The sequence below is a fragment of the Dendrobates tinctorius genome, unplaced genomic scaffold, assembly GCF_039654945.1.
Source record: "Dendrobates tinctorius isolate UK_male_01 unplaced genomic scaffold, ASM3965494v1 ptg000246l, whole genome shotgun sequence".
NCBI lineage: Eukaryota > Metazoa > Chordata > Amphibia > Anura > Dendrobatidae > Dendrobates > Dendrobates tinctorius.
In genome coordinates this window covers 1,617,495-1,637,949 of record NW_027361913.1, presented here as the reverse complement: position 1 = coordinate 1,637,949, position 20,455 = coordinate 1,617,495, and positions in this window count along the sequence as shown.

The window sequence follows — 20,455 nt, the reverse complement described above, 5'->3', positions numbered from 1 at the left end:
CTGGACAACAACTTTTTGGGTCCAGTTTATCTTGTTACCCTTGTGAAAAAGGAAAAAAAATGATTTTTTATTTTCATGGCTCTGCGTTATAAACTGCTGTGACGCACTTGGGGGTTCAAAATGCTCACCACACATCTAGATAAGTTCCTTGGCGGGTCTAGTTTCCAGAATGGGGTCACTTGTGGGGGGTTTCTACTGTTTAGGTACATCAGGGGCTTTGGAAACATAACATGACACCCGCAGACCATTCCATCAAGTCAGCATTTCAAAACGTCACTACTTCCCTTCCAAGCCCCGACGTGTGCCCAAACAGTGGTTCCTCCCCACATATGGGGTACCAACGTATGCAGGAGAAACTGGACAACAACTTTTGGGGTCCAATTTCTCCTGTTACCATTGTGAAAATAAAAATTAGTGGGCTAAAAAATCATTTTTTAAGGAAAAAAAAAAGATTTTTATTTTCACGACTCTGCGTTGTAAACTTCTGTGAAGCACCTGGAGGTTCAAAGTGCTCACTATGCATCTAGATAAGTTCCTTAGGGGGTCTAGTTTCCAAAATGGGGTTATTTGTGGGGGAGCACCAAAGCTTAGGCACACAGGGGCTCTCCAAACACAACATGGTGTCCGCTAATGATTGGAGCTAATTTTCCATTCAAAAAGTCAAATAACATTCCTTCCCTTCTGAGCCCTGCCGTGTGCCCAAGCAGTGTTTTCCCCCCACATATGGGGTACCAGCGTACTCCGGACAAACTGGACAACAACTTTTGTGGTCCAATTTATCCTGTTTCCCTTGGCAAAATAAAAATTAGCTTGCTAAAGTATAATTTTTGAGGAAAAAAAATGATTTTTATTTTCTCTGCTTTGTGTTATAATCTTCTGTGAAGCACTTGGGGGTTAAAAGTGCTCACCACACATCTATGTAAGTTCCTTCGGGGGTCTAGTTTCCAAAATGGGGTCACTTGTGGAGGAGCCCCAATGTTTAGGCACACAGGGACTCTCCAAACGCGACATGGCAACCGTTAAATATTCCAGCATATTTTCCATTCAAAAAGTCAAATGGTGCTCCTTCCATTCTGAGCCCTGCCGTGCGCCCAAACAGTGGTTTATGACCACATATGAGGTATTGATGTACTCAGGAGAAATTGCCCAACAAATTTTAGGTTCCATTTTACCCTGTGGCCCATGTGAAAATGAAAAAAACTGAGGCTAAAAGAAATTTTTTGTGAAGAAAAAGTACTTTTTTTACGGACCAAATTGTGAAGCACTAGGGGGTTCAAAGTGTTCACTATGCATCTAGATAAGTTCCTTGGAGAGTCTAGTTTCCAAAATGAGGTCACTTGTGGGGGAGCTCCAATGTTTAGGCACACAGGGACTCTCCAAACGCGACATGGCAACCGCTAAATATTCCAGCATATTTTCCATTCAAAAAGTCAAAGTCAATGGTGCTCCTTCCATTCTGAGCTCTGCTGTGCGCCGAAACAGTGGTTTATGACCACATATGAGGTATCAGTGTACTCAGGAGAAATTGCCCAACAAATTTTAGGATCCATTTTATCATGTTACCCATGTGAAAATGAAAAAATTGATGCTAAAAGAAAATGTTTGTTGGAAAAATTAAAAAGTCAATTTTTTCCTTCCATGTTGCTTTAGTCCCTGTGAAGCACCTGAAGGGTTAATAATCTTCTTGAATGTAGTTTTGAGTAGCTTGAGGGGTGCAGTTTTTAGAATGGTGTCACTTTTGGGTATTTTCTGCCATATAGACTCCTCAAAGTGACTTCAAATGTGAGGTGGTCCCTAAAAAATGGTTTTGTAAATTTTGTTGTAAAAATGAGAAATCGCTTGTCAACTTTTAACCCTTATAATGTCCTAACAAAAGAAAAATTTGTTTCCAAGATTGTGCTGATGTAAAGTAGACATGTGGGAAATGTTATTTATTAACTATTTTGTGTCACCTAACTCTGGTTTAACAGAATAAAAATTCAAAATTTGAAAATTGTGAAATTTTCAAAATTTTCACCAAATTTCCATTTTTTTCACAAATAAACGCAAAAATTATTGACCTAAATTTACCACTATCATGAAGCCCAATATGTCACAAAAAACAATCTCAGAATCGCTAGGATGCGTTGAAGCGTTCCTGACTTATTACCTCATAAAGGGACACTGGTCAGAAATGCAAAAAATGGCCAGGTCATTAATGTCAAATAGGCTGGGTCATGAAGGGGTTAATCGATCTGTTTTTGGGGGAAGTAAGTTTGGACACGACCTTCTGAGTGTGTCTTTGTACTTATCAGTGCTCTCAGTCATACATTTGCAAATTGCATCGATTGTGAAGGAAGTAGGTGGCCATTTCTACATGAAATCAGAGCTGGGTTCCTGGCTATTCTCATTGGTGTGGCGCCGATCCGCTATCCCCTTACAAGGAGAAAGACTGAATTTTGAACACAGCAATAAATAAAATAGTATAAGCAAAGAAAAAAAAAATAGCAGGTTATTTCCAAGATTTGCTCTAGTTTATTTTCAGACTGTGTTCCATGTTCATACCATACACAGTTTATTCCTATTATGATAATTCTACTTGTTCCCAAACTGATACAATCAATAGCCATGTTGTCTTTGATATTCTTCCCATGAATGCTAAATATAATTTAATAACCTCTTTTGCCTCTCTTCTCAGCAATATCTCATATGTATTTCATTTGACTTTTGTGTTCCCTAAATGGTTCCTGAAACTACGCAATCTCATAAGCTATAGGTCTAATAAAAGGAATTCTCATGGCTTCCTCGTAGAAATTTCTCAAGTTATTTCCACTCGTAGTTAACGTCTCATTTAGTTTCTGTTAAATGTTTGGATCTATTTTAGCAGTGACATTGATTCATTCTTCTCTAATAACTTATTTCATTCCTATTCTGATTGATTGTCTTCTATTAGGTTGAACCATTCAATTCTCATCCGTAGCATGCCATTACAAATATAGAGAATAAATAAAGAATTTTAGCCTTTGTAACTTATCTCCCACATGCGTCGGCACATACACTAAATCCTGCGCTCGTGAAGTCATGCCTGCATTAGAGAAATCTGTAATGTCCCTTTTGGAATTATTTAAAAAGAGAAAGGATCCTGTGTTAATGATTTGATGGGTAACTCACTCTCTAATGCATCAAGACATTAGGATTCAGATTATAGATTTGGCACCAGCAGAACTGCAGGCGGAGGTGGTTGTCTATATTTGTGACCTGGGACTACCTCTTCATCGAAGATCATTAGTATGTGCACTTCATCAATCATTGTGATGTCAACATGAATTCTCAATTCATACCTAATGCATGTAAATATAAAAACCCCATCCATTGCTTATGGCGTTTTGTAAAAAAGAAATGATATTTATACACTTTTTTTGTGACGTTTTGATGGGTTTTTTTCTCTCGCTTTTTTCCTATGAAGAAGTTAATTGGAAATTGTTTGAATAAAATGCCACATCTTAAATATGCTGCCTTTAGAAAAAAAAATCCAAAGTTAACACCCTAAATTCCAGCATTTTTATGCTATTTTTTAAGAAAAAGTTGATCCTTTATTACCAGATATTAAGATCTCCAGGATAAAACATAATGATTAATGAACATTATGTTACAAATAATTGCAATTTTTTTTTAATTTGAGTTATTTCTATTTTTTTTTACCATATTGCAGTTTAGTATCGTGTTAGAAAATATCAAAGTACTGCATTTAGAAAATTCTTTCCTTGCATTCAGTATCTAGCCAACTGGGATAATTTGCACCCTCCACAAATCTCCATGTCACATGAACCATCTTTAAGATATCTACTCTCAAGAAGGAGAGCAGAGAAAATAACTTATTTTTCTTTTTGCATTTGGAAAAAAATGCGTGCGTACAAAAATAATGTAAAATAAAGTTTAAAATTATATTCAACAAACCACAATTTTCGAAGAGAGTTACATGTTCTACTATTGACACAGGCCTCACTTGCCTCAGTTGAGGCTGAAAAGGAGTGCTTCAGAGGAGGGAGTAGTGGAAGGCAAACCAAGAAAAACTTTCACTAAATAGATAACTTGGATGTGTACAAGTTAGATACAGCTCAATCAGCCTGCTGCTACATCCTGATCAGGTGCCCTATTGTAGGACAGCTGAGAAAACAAAAAAAGGACACACTGAGTCCATACAGGGAAATGGAGAGTTGAAGGATTGAAGCGCCACTTACTTCGTAGAGGAGAGAAAGGCAGGCTACTAAAATGATAAATGGAGTTGGTTCACTACAATACCCAGAAAGGTTATCAAAATTAGGTCTATTTACTCTAGAAAAGAGAAGACTTAGGGGAGACCTAATATATATGTACAAGTATATCAGAGGGCAGTACAGAGATCTCTCCAATGAACTGTTTGTACCAAGGACTGTGACAAGAACAAGGGGGCATTCTCTTCCTTTGGATGAAAGACAATTTCTGCACCAGCATAGAAGAGGGTTCTTCACGGTAAGAGCAGTGAGGCTCTGGAATTCTCTTCCTGAGGAAGTGGTGATGGCCAACTCACTGAATGAATTTAAGAAAGGAATGGATGCTTTTCTTGTGAGTAACAGTATAGAAGGTTACGAATAACAGAATATTATAGGTAGATGATTGACCCAGCTTAGGGGAAGGAATTTTTTTCCCTATGGAGAAAATTGGCTTCTACTCTGTGGGTTTTTTGCCTTCCCCAGGATCAACAATGCAGAACAGCTGCACTAAAAATAGGCTGAACTAGATGGACATAAGGTCTTCCTTCAGCCTGCAAAACTATGTTACTATGTTACTATGTTACCCCCCTTCTTCCAGATCAGCCTCTCCTCTGGTTTCAGGATGATGAAGTGGAAACCTGAAACCAGTAGATTTGGCTCTGTTTGCTTATTTGTTATTGAGTTGTAAATCTTTTTTCATCCATTAAATTAATTTTGTGAGTCTCTTGCAGGACTGGCAATTACTCCAATATATGGTTTAACTTGAACTGCATTGGTCTATGTGCAAAGAGGAGATGCTGAGCTCGAAGAAGGGGGGATAGGAATCTTTCTCCGGCCAATGAAGCAAGTGGAGCTTCAATCCTTGAACTCCCCATTTCTTTGTGTGGTCTCACTGTGCTCTTCGGCTGGCGCTCCATTTTCTGTTTGTTTTTTTCAGTTGCCTCAGTTTAGGTCAGTGTTTAGGACTTTACCATAAGAAAGAGACTAGGAAAAAATGGCAAAAATCCTGAAGGGAAATGTCCAGTCATCTCTTTGTGACCTCAAGCTGAAGCGCACTTGGGTTATGCAGCCTGACAATGATCTAAAACACACCAGCAAGTCCACCTTTGAGTGGCTTAAGAGAAACAATATTAAGACTACAGAGTGGCCTAGTCAAAGTCCTGACCTTAATACAAGTGAGATGCTTAAAAAGGTGGTTCATACTCGGAAACACTCCAATTTGGCTGAATTTCAACAATTCTGCAAAGAATTCCAGAGCGTTGGAAATGACTCATTGCCAGATATTGCAAATGCTTGATTGCAGTTGTTGCTGCTAAGTGTGACCCACCCAGTTATTAGAGTTAGAGGGTGTGACAGGGTCACTAGCACAGTATGTGAGGGAAGATATGTGTCACTGGGCATAATGGCATCAGTGATGTGAAAACAGAGTATTTTCCTCCAGCACACTACGTGTTGTGAGGGTTAAAATAAAGTTGCATACATGGGCTGATTTTTTGTGGACATCTATAGAGTGCATGGGAAGATGTCCACCTTATCTCCACCTGCAGAGTCGACACAGCCGTGTGCTGACAGAACCTGTGTGATGTCACAGTCGTGTGATCAGTCAAACGGTCTGGGTTTAAATAGCTGGACTTGAGAGGCAGTGGGTGTGTTGTGGTTTCGAGAGGAGAGACTCCAAATGGTGGCTCCAGGTGGAGCTGAAAACACATGTTGGTCTGAGTGGGCGAATCGCTTAGATATATGGACTTTGCTATGCGTTAGCTTTAGTTTTGAATGATATTGTGTAGTATATATCACTATATTATTTTCTAAGTTACAGAAAAATTCTTTAAGCTGGAGCTTCACAGTGACAGTGTCAGCGGTGAGTCATAGTAAAATCTCTGGACTACTGCGACAGAACATCACTGCTTTCTATGAATAAAAAGTTTCAAGAGACCTGTGATTTGCATAAAATTCAACAAAATATAGAAATATTATCATGACTTATTAGTCTGAGCCAAAGAGACCAATGTTTAAACATAATTAAAAGTACATTTTGCATCAGGGCTTTCACAATCTCTCTGTTATGATCAGAATGCCACCGTCTGGAGATAGCCTGAAGGGGCGTAACACCTTCTTTACAAGAGCCCCTAAAGGTGTGGTTAGACTTCAACCCAGGTGGAGCCAGGTGCTACTCCAGGACAGATCCTGGAGCTGTGGCAGCTGAACTCCAATGGGGCAGGAAACAGGATTGGCCAGGCACTGGAACACAGGAGGCTGTGCAGTAGGTAGCTCTCCTATGGTTTGTCATGTTGTATATTGTTGCAGCTTGGTTTATTATCTATACTAGGAAAGAATAAACTACATCATAGATCTTCACCTGCTACCCCTTCATACATGTATTTCACCATTAATCCATGTTTCTTAATATCTCATCATTATTTAATTATTTATGTTGTATTTTTTGATGTATAATAAAAATTGTATATTTTTTTACTCTCTAGTTTTTCACTTTTGAGGGTTTTGTCACTTCATATATTTGTAGGATTTACATTTAGTTGTGAGTTTCCCATTCATATTTAGTATGAGATATGGTAATTTTATTTATCTACAGTACATATTTTTGGATATTAATGATAGAAACAACTTTCCTTTTTTACCGTGTTGGCACTTATGAATTTGTATAAAGAGGTAAAATCTTGAGAAAGAAAATTAGATTTTTACACGTCTCTTTCTAAAAATAATGCAGTAGTTGAAATGACAAAATACTACATTTTTCTAATTGGTTGTCAAATGTCAGATGTAACTTCAGACTGATTACTTCTCATTTTACAGCCTACATTTGCACTGATAGCTATTAACTAGCTGTCACTAGTAGGTGAGGAATTATTGACATATTTTACTGCACTGCATGGGCCAAGATAAGCAGGTGGAGAGAAATTCTATTACTCTAAATATATAAGAATTGAAAATAAATACTAAAACAAAAATACAAACTAAAAAGTATTGCTTTCTTAGAAAAACTGAAAACTGTAACGTGCTGCTGCAGTGTAGTACAGCGCAACCTCCACCAGAGGGTGATGGTGAGGGAAGAAAGGTTGCCCACACACACACACACAGCGTAATAACACAGAGCAACAGCACAGGTGTCACAGGTAATGAAAGAGTAGTCAGACTAGCCGAAGTCAGTAACTGTCAGGAGCAGAAGTTCCAAGGGAGACCACAAGTGCGTAGTCAGGGACGAGCGAGAAGTCAGAATCTACCAGGAACGTGGTATCAGAAACGTAAGATGTAAGCCATTGTCAGGGTACAAGCAAGAGGGTCAAAAGCCAGTCGGAAAGCGTGGTTTAAGAAGTGGAAAAACCAGAAGCAGAGTCCAGAGATCAAGCCGAGTCATACACAGGTCATCAGGGGCAAAAGGAGCAAAAAAGGAATACAGGTCAGAGGCACTAGCTTTTAAGCTTGCAGTATAGCTGACGCTGGCCAGCAGGCTGCAGAGGACTGAAATAGATCAGCCAGCTCCAGAATGAGGCAGAGGGGATTAACCCTCGCATGACCAATCCAAAGAGAATTCTGATAAGATTATGACAAAAACAAATAGTATTTTTAGAATTTCCTATACATAAAATCAATGTTGCATATTGGAGCTCACAATGGCAATGCATAAGAGCATTTTATCCTCTCTGTTTTACTTTCAAGGGTGAAGCACAAACCCATTATGCACTTATACTTATACAGTGAGTGCCCCTAGCATGGCTGAACTTGATTTTTCTTGTTTCGGACTGAGAAAAGAGATGTTTTGCTTTACTCATTTCTTTTCGACATATAACCAGGAGCAATTTATTTTGTTTTTCTTTCAAGGTTAAAAATTGCATATGGCGCCATTACAAGGTTTGTCAGTTGTATGCGTGTTCATGCCACAGCTGTGCTGCTCTAATCTTTATTACAGTCAAATAACTATACATTCAATACTTTCATGAATTCATTTTATTCCTGAATGATTTTCTGTGGAGAGTTTTGAGAAGCTGCCTTCTTCCAATCGATTGAAATGTTAGAGTAAAGATTCGTTATATTTTCGTACAATGTTTACCTAATTGATGTAAACCTCGAAGCCTGCTCTGCTGCATACATTCATAGTAATAGTATCTGTACCAAAAGTCATTGCTGAGTCATTGCTAAGCCTCCAGGGGATCCCAATAGTACAATTATTCTTACACAGAAAGAGCTTCCCATGCATTACTGTAGATTTAAATCCATTATTACAAATGCAGTTCACATTTACAAAAAATGCACGTTTACGGACAAAAAGCTAAGTACAGTAAACCTGGATCTTAACACCACGAAATCTTCCTGAACTGACATAAGCTAGATTTGTAAATTATAACACTCAACAGTATAAGCTTTTATTTGGTGTGAATGTAACAATTGTGCAACAATGAGTTGGGCAAAAAATTTGCAAGTTTGGCATTTTCAGCCCAGTTTAGGACAGTTTCAACAAAATGAGTGGATTTGAAGAGGATCTGAAGCTTCAAAAGTAGGGGTAACACCCGTCCATCAAAGTAATCAATAATAGAGGCTTTTTTTACATAGGAATTTTATTCCAGTCCCTTACTGAACCAGCATATCAGGCAAGGCACATGGAGTCACACGCCACTTTGAAGATGCACCAATACCATTAAGGAATGTGCGCATCTTAATGAATTTGGCACATCCTACTCCAAAATGCTCTTGTATTGGGAGTGGTGTATATGGCTTGGCTCTGCCCTGCTCTGCATGGCTTTGCTCTGCATGGCTCTGCTCTGCACAGCTCTGCAGCGGTCCTTCTCTCTTGATCGCTGCTGGTCACACTGCTTCCCTCAGGACAGCAGTCCCTGTCCTTCTGGAAATTGAATCTAGACTATGAGATAATGCATCAGCTTTCACATTCTTAGACACTGGCCTGAATGTAATAGAAAAATTAAACCGAGAGAAAAAGAAGGACCAACTGGCCTGTCTGGGAGTTAAGTTTTTAGCTGATTCTATGTAAAACTAAATTCTTGTAATTAGTGATCATCATCACTGGATAAACCGCCCACTCAAAAAATGCCTCCATTCCTCAGAGGCCAATTTGACAGCAAGGAACTCCCTATTCCCAACATCATAGTTTCTCTCCACTGCTGAAACTTTTTGAGAAAAAAAGCACATGTACACAGGCTAGTCAGAGTTTTGGGCCCCTGTACCAGTTAGGATGGCTAATGTGACGCTAGTCACTTCTCACAGCCAGGCCGTGAGTCAGAATAGTCCAAGAGTCCAAGGTAAATAAATGGCTGCACATCCAATTGGAAGAGTGTTTCAAGTGGGGTACGACAAGGCTCTGTCCTGGCCTCAGTGTTGTTTAACATTTTACAGTGGTCAGAGACTAATAGAATGCAAATTGCCTCTTCAGAGAGGAAGAGGACTTGAACTCTATATTGCCACTTGTTGGAAGCAGAAATCCTACAAATCACTATCGACTGTTTAATGGGCCTTGAAATGTGACTTAGGATAAAAGAAAAATCAGAATCAATTTTCAGGAGCATTCCAAGGCAAATAAGTCTCCTTAACTTGGCATGCCAGACCAGGTATGTCACTTTCCACAGGGATTCAACTGAGAGAAATGCAAGATTCTACATCTGGGCATGAAAAATGAATGATACATCTACAGAATGGGAGGAATAAAATTAAGCAACAGAGCGTGTGAAAAAGACTTGGGTATACCAATAGTTCACAGACTTCACATGAGTAAACAGTGTGGTGCAGCAGCAAAAAAAGGCAAATACAGGTCTGGTATGTATTGAGAAAAGCATATAGTCTAGATGACATAAAATAATTATACCTCTCTACTCCTCCTTGGTCAGACCTTATAAAGAATAGTATGCTCAGTTCTAGGCATCACATTTTAAAAAAGACATAGAAAAACTGGAGCAAGTTAAGAGAACAGCTACCAGTATGGTGAGTAGACTGCAAAGTACGAGAGGAAACAAGGTCGGAGTCTCCAGGGAGTGTTTAGGATCGGCCAGGAACACTGATTAAGTGATTAAGAAGGTGGATCCGCAGCATCTCCAGCCGTGTGCCCTCAAATGAGGGAAATAGTAAATGAAGCAAAATAAACACGGTCAAAGGAGCGCTGGGGGTCCAAGGGTAAAAATTGATAAACTTTATTCCTGATGAAGACGGCGTTGTTCATTGAAATGCATAGTGGAATAAAGTTTATCAATTTTTACCCTTGGACCCCCAGCACTCCTTTGACCATGTTCATTTTGCTTCATAGACTGCAAAGTATGTCCTACGAGGAACGGTTAAAGGATCCAGGAATGTTTAGCTTGCAAAAAAGAAGGCTAAAAAGAGACTTAATAGCTGTGTACAAATATCTGAAGTGATTTCACAGTGTAAGGGGATCATCATTTTTCCAATTTGCACATGGAAACACAACAAGCAATGGAATGAAACTGAAAAGGAGAAGATACAGATTAGACAGTAGAAAGAAATTTTTGACAGTGAGGGTGATCATTTAGTGGAACAGGCTGCCATGAGAGTTGATGAGTTCTCCTTCAATGGAAGTCTTCAAACATAGGCTGGGCAGACATCTGTCTGAGATGGTTTAGTGAATCCTTCACTGAGCATGATGACTGGAGGTCCCTTTCAAATTTAAAATTCAATGATTCTATGAAATAGGTGCAGTACTGGCACTCTCTCCTAATCTGACTGTATCCTCCATAGATCTTTCAGCTGCTCAAGAAGCTTTTGCCGTGAAGGCAGTAGTGCCATCATGGATCTCCCATTTCCTGCCATTTAAGGATAACTGAACACTTTACAGCACGCTTCCTTTAACCCCTTACCTACATTGGACGTACTATTCCGTCCATGTGACCTGGGACCTAAGTCCCAAGGACGGAATAGTACATCTAGTGAGATCAGCGGCGCTCACGTGGTGAGAGCCGCTGATCGCGGCCGGGTGACAGCTGATTATCACAGCTGACACCCGGCACAATGTGTCAGGGGCGGTCAGGGACTGTCCCCGACACGATAACCCCTTGCACACCGCGATCAAACACGATCGCGGTGTACCGGGGGTTAAAGGGAAGCATCGTCAGGGAGGGGGCTCCCTCCGTGCTTCCCTGAGCCCCCCACAGCAGCGCAATGTGCAGCACTGCTGCGAGGGTCTCTTTCCCTACAGGTCCCCGGATCCAAGATGGTGAAGGGGGCCTTCGGGGGCCTGTAGGGAGCTGACTTCCTCAGTGCCTGCAAAGCACAGGCATGAGGAAGTCTGCGTCTATGCCTGTGACAGATTGCTGATCTGTCACAGTGATCTGTGATGTGACAGATCAGCGATCTATCACAGGACAGCGATGTCCCCCTGGGACAACCTAATAAATTTAAAAAAAAGAAAATGTGTAAAAATAATTTTTAAAAAAATCGCTAAATATATTAGAAAAAAAATATTCCCAAATAAAATCATTTTTTTGGAAATAGAAAAAAAACAATAAAAGTACACATATTTGGTATCTCTGAGTCAGTAATGACCTGCCCTGTAAAACTGTCCCATTAGTTAACCCCTTTAGCGAACCCCTTAAAAATTAAAAATAAAAAACGAAGCAAAAAATAATGATTTATTATCATACTGCCGAACAAAAAGTGAAATAACGCGCGATCAAAAAGACACATAAATATCCATGGTACCGCTGAAAACAACATCTTGTCCCGCAAAAAACGAGCTGCCATACAGCATCATCAGCGAAAAAATAAAAACGTTATAGCTTGCAGAATAAAGCGATGCAAAAATAATTATTTTTTATATAAAATAGTTTTCATTACATAAAAGCGCCAAAACATAAAAAAATGACATGAATGATGTATCGATGTAACCATACTGACCCAAAGAATAAAAACGCTTTATGAATTTTACTGCACGTAGAATGGTGTAAACGCACCCCCCAAAAGAAATTCATGAAACGCTGGTTTTTGTTCATTCTGCGTCCCAAAAATCGGAATAAAAAGCGATCAAAAAATGTCACATGCCCGAAAATGATACCAATAAAAACATCAACTCGTCCCGCAAAAAATAAGATCTCACATGACTCTGTGGATCAAAATACGGAAAAATTATAGCTCTCAATATGTGGTGATGCAAAAACTATTTTTACAATAAAAAGCGTCTTTTAGCCTATGACAGCTGCCAAATATAAAAACCGCCATAAATAGTAAATCAAACCCCCCGTTATCACCCCCTTAGTTAGCGAAAAATAATAAAATTAAAAGAAAATATATTTATTTCCATTTACCCATTAGGGCTAGGGCTAGGTTTAGGGCTAGCGCTAGGGATAGGGTTGGGGCTAGGGTTAGGGCTGGGGTTAGGGCTAGAGTTAGGGCTGAGATTAGGGTTACGGGTGTGTTGGGGTTAGGGTTGGAGTTAGAATTGGGGGTTTCCACTGTTTGGGCACATCAGGTGCTCTCCAAATGCAACATTGCGTCGGATCTCAATTCTGGCCAATTCTGCGTTGAAAAAGTCAAATGGTGCTCCTTCCCTTCCAAGCTCTGCCATGCGACCAAACAGTGTTTTACCCCCACATATTGGGTATCAGCCTACTCAGGACAAATTGCAAAACAACTTTTGGGGTCCAATTTCTCCTGTTACCCTTAGGAAAATAAAAAATTGGGGGCAAAAATATAATTTTTGTGGAAAAAAAAGATTTTTTTATTTTCACGCCCGGGTGTTATAAACTTCTGTGAATCACTTGGGGGTTCAAAGTGCTCACCACACATCTAGATAAGTTCCATGGGGGGTCTAGTTTCCAAAATGGTGTCATTTGTGGGGGGTTTCCACTGTTTTGGTACATCAGGGGCTTTCCAAACGCGATATGGTGTCAGATCTCAATTCCAGCCAAAAACATCAAATGGCGCTGCTTCCCTTCCGAGCTCTGCCATGCTCTCAAATAGTGGTTTACCCCCACATGTGGGGTATCAGCGTACTCAGGACAAATTGCACAATAACTTTTAGGGTCCAGTTACCCTTGGAAAAATAAGAATTATGGGTGAAAAGATCATTTTTGTGGAAAAAATATGATTTTTTAATTGTACGGCTGTATGTTATAAACTTCTGTGAAGCCCTTGGGGGTTCAAAGTTCTCACCACACATCTAGATAAGTTCCTTGGGGGGTCTAGTTTCCAAAATGGGGTCACTTGTTGGGGGTTTCCACTGTTTAGGTACATCAGGGGCTCTCCAAACGTGACATGGCATCCCATCTGAATTCCAGCCAATTTTGCATTGAAAAAGTCAACAGGCGCTCCTTCTCTTCTGAGCTCTGCCATACACTGAAACAGTGGTTCCCCCCACATATCAGATATCAGCATACTCAGGACAAATTGTGCAATAACTTTTGCTGTCCAATTTCTCCTGTTACCCTTGGTAAAATAAAAAAAATTGAACCTGAAGTATTTTTTTTCTGAAAAAAAGTTAAATGTTCATTTTTTTTTAAATATTCAAAAAATTCCTGTGATGCACCTAAAGGGTTAATAAACTTCTTGAATGTGGTTTTGAGCACCTTCAGGGGTGCAGTTTTTAGAATGGTGTCACTTTTGGGTATTTTCTATCATAGAGACCCCTCAAAGTGGCTTCAAATGTGATGTGGTCCATAAAAATAAAATGGTGTTGCAAAAATGAGAAATCGCTGGTCAATTTTTAACCCTTATAACTTCCTAACAAAAAAAAATTTTGGTTCCAAAATTGTGCTGATGTAAAGTAAACATGTGGGAAATGTTACTTATCAAGTTTTTTGTGTGCTGTATCTCTGTGGTTTAAGGGCATAAAAATTCAAAGTTGGAAAATAGCAAAATTTTCAAAATTTTCGCCAAATTTCAATTTTTTTCACAAATAAACGCAAGTTGTTTGAATGAAATTTTACCACTAACATGAAGTACAATATGTCACGAGAAAAAAATGTCAGAATCACTGGGATCCATGGAAGCGTTTCAGAGTTATTGCCTCATAAAGTGACAGTGGTCAGAATTGTAAAAATTGGCCAGGGAGTTAACGTACAAACCACCCTTGGTAGTGAAGGGGTTAACATTGCCTGACAGATCCCTCTTACCCCACAAAAAGAGTCTTTAAAAAGGAAGCTATCATCGAAAAGTTACCCAGTGTTTAAATCAGATTCTTGCGTTACATGTATTTTTTTTAATTTGGCAATTTTTCTTTCATATTAATAAAAAATATTAATAAAAAATAAAATTAGTTATCTTACTATCTGATGTCATTTCAGGTAGAGTTTTGAGCAAGGCTCCTTATCAGTAGAGGCAGGATTACAATAATAGGTAACACATCTATGCACAGATGATAACAAAGGATACACGACTTATAATAGGCAATACAAGGGGTAACATTTCTCCTTGCGTAGAGTGTCTTGCCAAGCATGCAGAAATGAGGAGACTTTTAAGCCGCAATGCTCCTCTGGGAAAAATGCAGATTGTCTCTTCAGAGAGTAAGAGAAATAGAACTCTAGTGCCACCTATAGCAAGTAGCAATCCTAAAAATCAATGTCGACTCTTTAATGAGCCTTGTCATGTGACTTAGGATTAGAGTTGAGTGAAACGGGTCGGCCAAATTCAGAATCCGCCGACTTTGGCTAAAGTCAGGTTTCGCCAATCGAAACCTGACCATAGCGTGAGGTCAGCCATGAGGTTGCCGACTTGAGCGCCAAAGTCGCGTTACCCACAATGCTTCCAGCGCCTTTTCTCAGCCAATCATCAAGGACGCACACTGTGGGCAATGCGATTACATAGGCAGCGGCCCCCACCATGTTAGAGAAGGGCATTGAAGTGATTGGCTGGCTTTGTGTGGCATCACAGTGCCTATAAAAGGCTGTGACCGCCGACCGCCATTTTACTTCTGCCGATCTTAGCATAGGGAGAGGTTGCTGCTGCTCGTTCTCAATAGGGACAAATACATGCTATATGTGTGTGACTCCGTAAAAAAAATACACGGAGATTAAAATTTTTCCATACATACACCGTATAGAGGTGTCCAATTATCAAACAGTATCGGATATCTGGTGTTCTTATTACGGTCACATCTACACAGAGTCAGCGTGTGTGACACTCCATAAATACATATACGGACATTTCCATTTCTCCATACACCGTATTGAGCAGTCCGATTCTCAAACAGTATCAGATATCTGGTGTTCTTATTACGGTCACATCTACACAGAGTCAGCGTGTGTCTGTGAGACTCTGTAAATACATATACGGACATTTCCATTTCTCCATACACCGTATTGAGCTGTCCGATTATCAAACAATATCGGATATCAGGTGTTCTTATTACGGTCACATCAACACAGAGTCAGCGTGTGTGTGTGACACTCCATAAATACATATACGGACTTTTCCATTTCTCCATACACCGCATTGAGCTGTCCGATTCTCAAACAGTATCGGATATCTGGTTTTCTTATTAAGGTCACATCTACAAAGAGTCAGCGTGTGTGTGACATTCCGTAAATACATATACAGAGATTGACAGTTTCACCAACAACGCATACAGCTGTACACCTCTGATACAGTACCGTATATCTGCTTCTTGGATTACGGTGAAATGCATACTGGGTGAGCGTCTATGACTCACAGAATATATACGGAGATTTCACTTCTTACATACACCTTACACAGCTGTACGCTACTCATACAGTACCATTTCTCTGCTGGTATTTTTGGTACATTTTCCCAAACATGAGGAAGTCTGGTGGAAGAGGCCACGGACGTGGGCGGGGGGGCGCAGCCTGTACTGATGGTGGTGGTGGTGGTGCATCGGCTGGTTCTGGCAAAAGCACAATTGCAGCTAAGGCAGGAGGTGTTAAGCCTGCGTCATCGTCTGGCACAAGAAAGCCTTTAAGATTCCCTTTTCTGGGAGTAGGTAAACCGCTTTTAAAGCCGGAGCATCAGGAACAGGTTTTGGCTTACATTGCCGAAACAGCCTCTAGCTCTATTGCCTCCTCTTCTGAAGTTACAAAAACTGCAAGCACAGAGTCATCAGTGCAGGCCTCTGGTCAGGAACAACAACTTTCCTTGTGTCCTTCACCCACACCAAAAGTGAAGGATACTGCAGCACACACTTCAGATTACTCCATGGAGCTCTTTTCACATACCATTCCTGGGTTATCAAGTCAAATCCTGAATTCCCCAGTCCAAGATGAATCTGACATGGAGTGCACTGATGCACAGCCACTGCTAGATAAATCTACATTGCCCTCGCAGTCTACTAAGCCCGAATCAGACCCTGCTGAAACTCAGGTGCCCCTTCCCGCATACTATACCACCTTGCACGGTGACACAGAGGAAGGTACAGAGGAAGGTGCAGATGACATTGAAGACGAGGTCATGGATGACCCAGTTGTTTACCCGGACTGGCATCCATTGGGGGAAGAGGGAGCTGGTGACAATAGGTCAGAACAGGAGAAGGATCCGCAGCAGGCATCGTCATCGCAGAAGCGGTTATCCGGCAGGCCCGTAGCTGTCAAAAAACTTGGCAAGAAAACTAAAAGAGTTGCAGGACAGCTTGGCCAGACGATCAAATTAGCACAGCATGCAAGCCATGAAAATTTGTACCATAGTAGGAAGAGTGCAGTGTGGCACTTTTTTGAACAAAATCCTACTGATGATGCAAAGGTTATCTGTAACAAGTGCCAAAGGACCTTAAGCAGAGGGAAAAATCTACAAAATTTGAATACCAGTTGCATGCTTAGACATTTAACCAGCATGCAATTGCAAGTGTGGATGGACTACAAAACCTTAGGTAGCACATGAGCACCTGCTCCGACTGAAGTTAGCCGGCAACGCTCCATCGCTTCCCCCACTGTAAGGTCAACGCTAAGCACACCACCAACAAGAAATGTTGAGGTGTCGTCGCTAGGCCAAAGCAGTCAGGCAATCACAATATTTTCACGAGGAAACATTGAATCTAGGCCATCAACACCCTCACCATCACAACCCCTTCTCAGTCCGTCATGTCCAATGCTAGTTCCCCCATATGCAGCTCTCAAGTCCAGCCCACCCTACCAGACACTCTGAGTAGGACAAGAAAGCACTCATCCTCTCATCCGCATACACTGGCTTTGAACACCTACATTGCCAAACTGATCTCATTAGAGGTGATGCCCTTCCATTTGGTAGAAAGTGAAGCTTTCCGAGAGCTCATGAAATACGCTGTCCCACGCTATGACCTACCCAGTCGGCACTTCTTTTCTCGAAAAACCATCCCTGCCCTCCACCGGCATGTGAAAGATCGCATTGTCCATGCACTAAAACAATCAGTGAGGGGAAAGGTGCACCTCACAACAGAAGCATGGGCCAGTAGGCATGGCCAGGGCTGTTACGTGTCCATCACTGCGCACTGGGTTAATGTGGTGGATGCAGGCTCCACAGGGGACAGCGGCGGTGGAACAGTGCTGCCTAGCCCACGGTATAGGAAACAGTTGGCTGTAGTCATTCAACCCTCCTTCTCCTCCAGAAGCGAAAGCTCATCGACAGAGCGCAGTCGCACAAGCACTCCATCCACATCTGTCAGTGTTGCACACGAGGTGTCCCATTATCGAACAGCTAGTGGAAAGTGGCAGTAGGCTGTTTTAAAAATGATGTCTTTGGGCGACAGCAGACACACCGTGGCGGTACTGGCCGACTACTTGCATCGACAAACTGAGTCATGGCTGGGCAGTCTACATCTTGAGCCAGGCAAGGTAGTCAGTGATAATGGGTGAAATTTTGTGGCAGCCAGTGCCCTTTCAAAACTCAGACACATACCTTGCCTGGCTCACACCTTGAACCTGGTGGTGCAGTGCTTCCTAAATAATTATCCGGAGTTAACAGCCCTGTTCCATAAGGTGCGAAGACCGTGCTCACACATCCGTCGCTCGACCATCCACTCCAGTCGTATGCAGAAGCTGCAGCGATCACTCAACCTCCCCAAGCACCGCCTAATCATAAACGTTGCTACAAGATGGAACTCCACCATGCACATGATTGAGAGGCTGTGCGAATAGAGGCAGGCTGTAATGCATTTGTGGGTGGATACACGGGCAGGCAATTTGAGGGCAGACATGGAATTGTCGGGTATGCAGTGGTCAAAGCTGAAAGACCTCTGTAAAGTCCTTCAGTGTTTTGAGGAATGCACATGGCTGGTAAGCTATGACGACGCCATCATAAGCATGAGCATACCACTTATGCGTCTGCTCATGCAAACTTTGACGCACATTAAGGATCAGGCGTCTGCAGCTGAGGAGCAACAGGAGGAGGAGGAGGGAAGCCTTGATGACAGTCAGCCATGGTCTGGTCAGTGAACTGGCATGGACGAGGTGGAGGAAGAAGAGGAAGATGAGGAGGAGGATGAGGGGGATGATTATTTTGGGGAGGAGGATGCTTCTCAGGGGGCAAGAAACTGTGGGCATGCCAAGGCCAGGTACAGGGTTTGTGCGTGACTGGAGGGATGTGGATTTGGCAGAAAGTGCTTCTTCACCCACCACTAGAGTTGAGCGATACCGTCCGATACTTCAAAGTATCAGATCGGAATGGATCGGCCGATCTTAAAAAAAAGTATCGGTATCGCCGATTCCGATACCGGAAGTCCCATTCAAGTCTATGGGACTTCCGGTATCGGAATAAGAAAAACCCTGTTTTTGCCTTGTACAGCCTCTCTGGGGTCTGTACGGGCCTTTCGGGGGGCTGTGCCGGCCTGCCAGGGGGTCTGTGCAGGCTCCGGTGGTCTGTGCCGGCCTGCCGGGGGGCTGTGACGGCCTGCCGGTGGTCTGTGCAGGCTCCGGTGGGCTGTGCCGGCCTGCCGGGGGGCTGTGCCGGCCTGCCAGTGGTCTGTGCAGGCTCCGGGGGGCTGTGCCGGCCTGCCGGGGGGCTGTGCCGGCCTGCCGGGGGGCTGTGCAGGCTTCGGGGGTCTGTGCAGGCATCGTCCGATGGGACTACAAGTCCCATCGGGCGATGCCTGCTACCATGACAGTGATTGACACATTAGCCAATGATGGGACAGTAGTAGTCCCATCATCCGGCTAATGTGTTGAATGTAAAAAAAAAAAAAAAATTACATGCTACATACATACTACATATATACATACTACATGCATGAATTTCCCACGCAGCAATGGCATAAAGTGAGACTAGGGACTTTTTTTTTTTAAGTGGCGGAGGAATACAGTGCGGAAGGATACCTACCTTCCGTCATTGGATTCCTGCAGCCCGTAGAGAACGGCAGCATCAGCTGATGCTGCAGTTCTCTACCCAAGATCGTCGTGGGACACACTCGTGGACTGCTTCGGATCATGGGTGAGTATTTTTGTGGTTTGTTATGTTAATATTTATTCCGTAAAAGACAATGGCTTTGGGGAACAATGTGACAAGTATTGGTAAGTATGTTACTCTATGTTATATGTACTGTATGTCTATGTATGTATTGTATGTAGCATGCATGTAGTATGTATGTAGTATATATGTGGTATGTATGTAGCATGTAGTATGTATGTAGCATACATGTAGTATGTATGTAGTATATATGTATGTAGCATGTAGCATGTATGTAGCATGCATGTAGTATATATGTGGTATGTATGTAGCATGTAGTATGTATGTAGTATGTATGTGGTATGTATGTAGCATGTAGCATGCATGTAGTATGTATGTAGTATATATGTGGTATGTATGTTTCATGTAGTATGTATGTAGCATGCATGTAGTATGTATGTAGTATGCATGTAGTATGTATGTAGCATGCAGTATGTATGTAGCATGCATGTAGTATATATGTAGTATGTAGTATGTATGTAGCATGCATGTAGTATATATGTAGTATGTATGTAGTATGTAGTATGTATGTAGCATGCATGTAGTATATATGTAGTATGTATGTAGCATGTAGTATGTATGTAGCATGCATGTAGTATATATGTGGTATGTATGTAGCATGTAGTATGTATGTAGCATGCATGTAGTATGTATGTAGTATGTATGTAGTATATATATATATTTTTTTTATAACATTTAACACATTAGCCGGATGATGGGACTACTACTGTCCCATCATTGGCTAATGTGTCAATCACTGTCATGGTAGCAGGCATCGCCAGATGGGACTTGTAGTCCCATCGGACGATGCTTGCACAGACCCCCGGACATCAGCACAGCCCCCCGGCAGGCCGGCTCAGCCCCCCGGCAGGCCGGTACAGACCCCCACA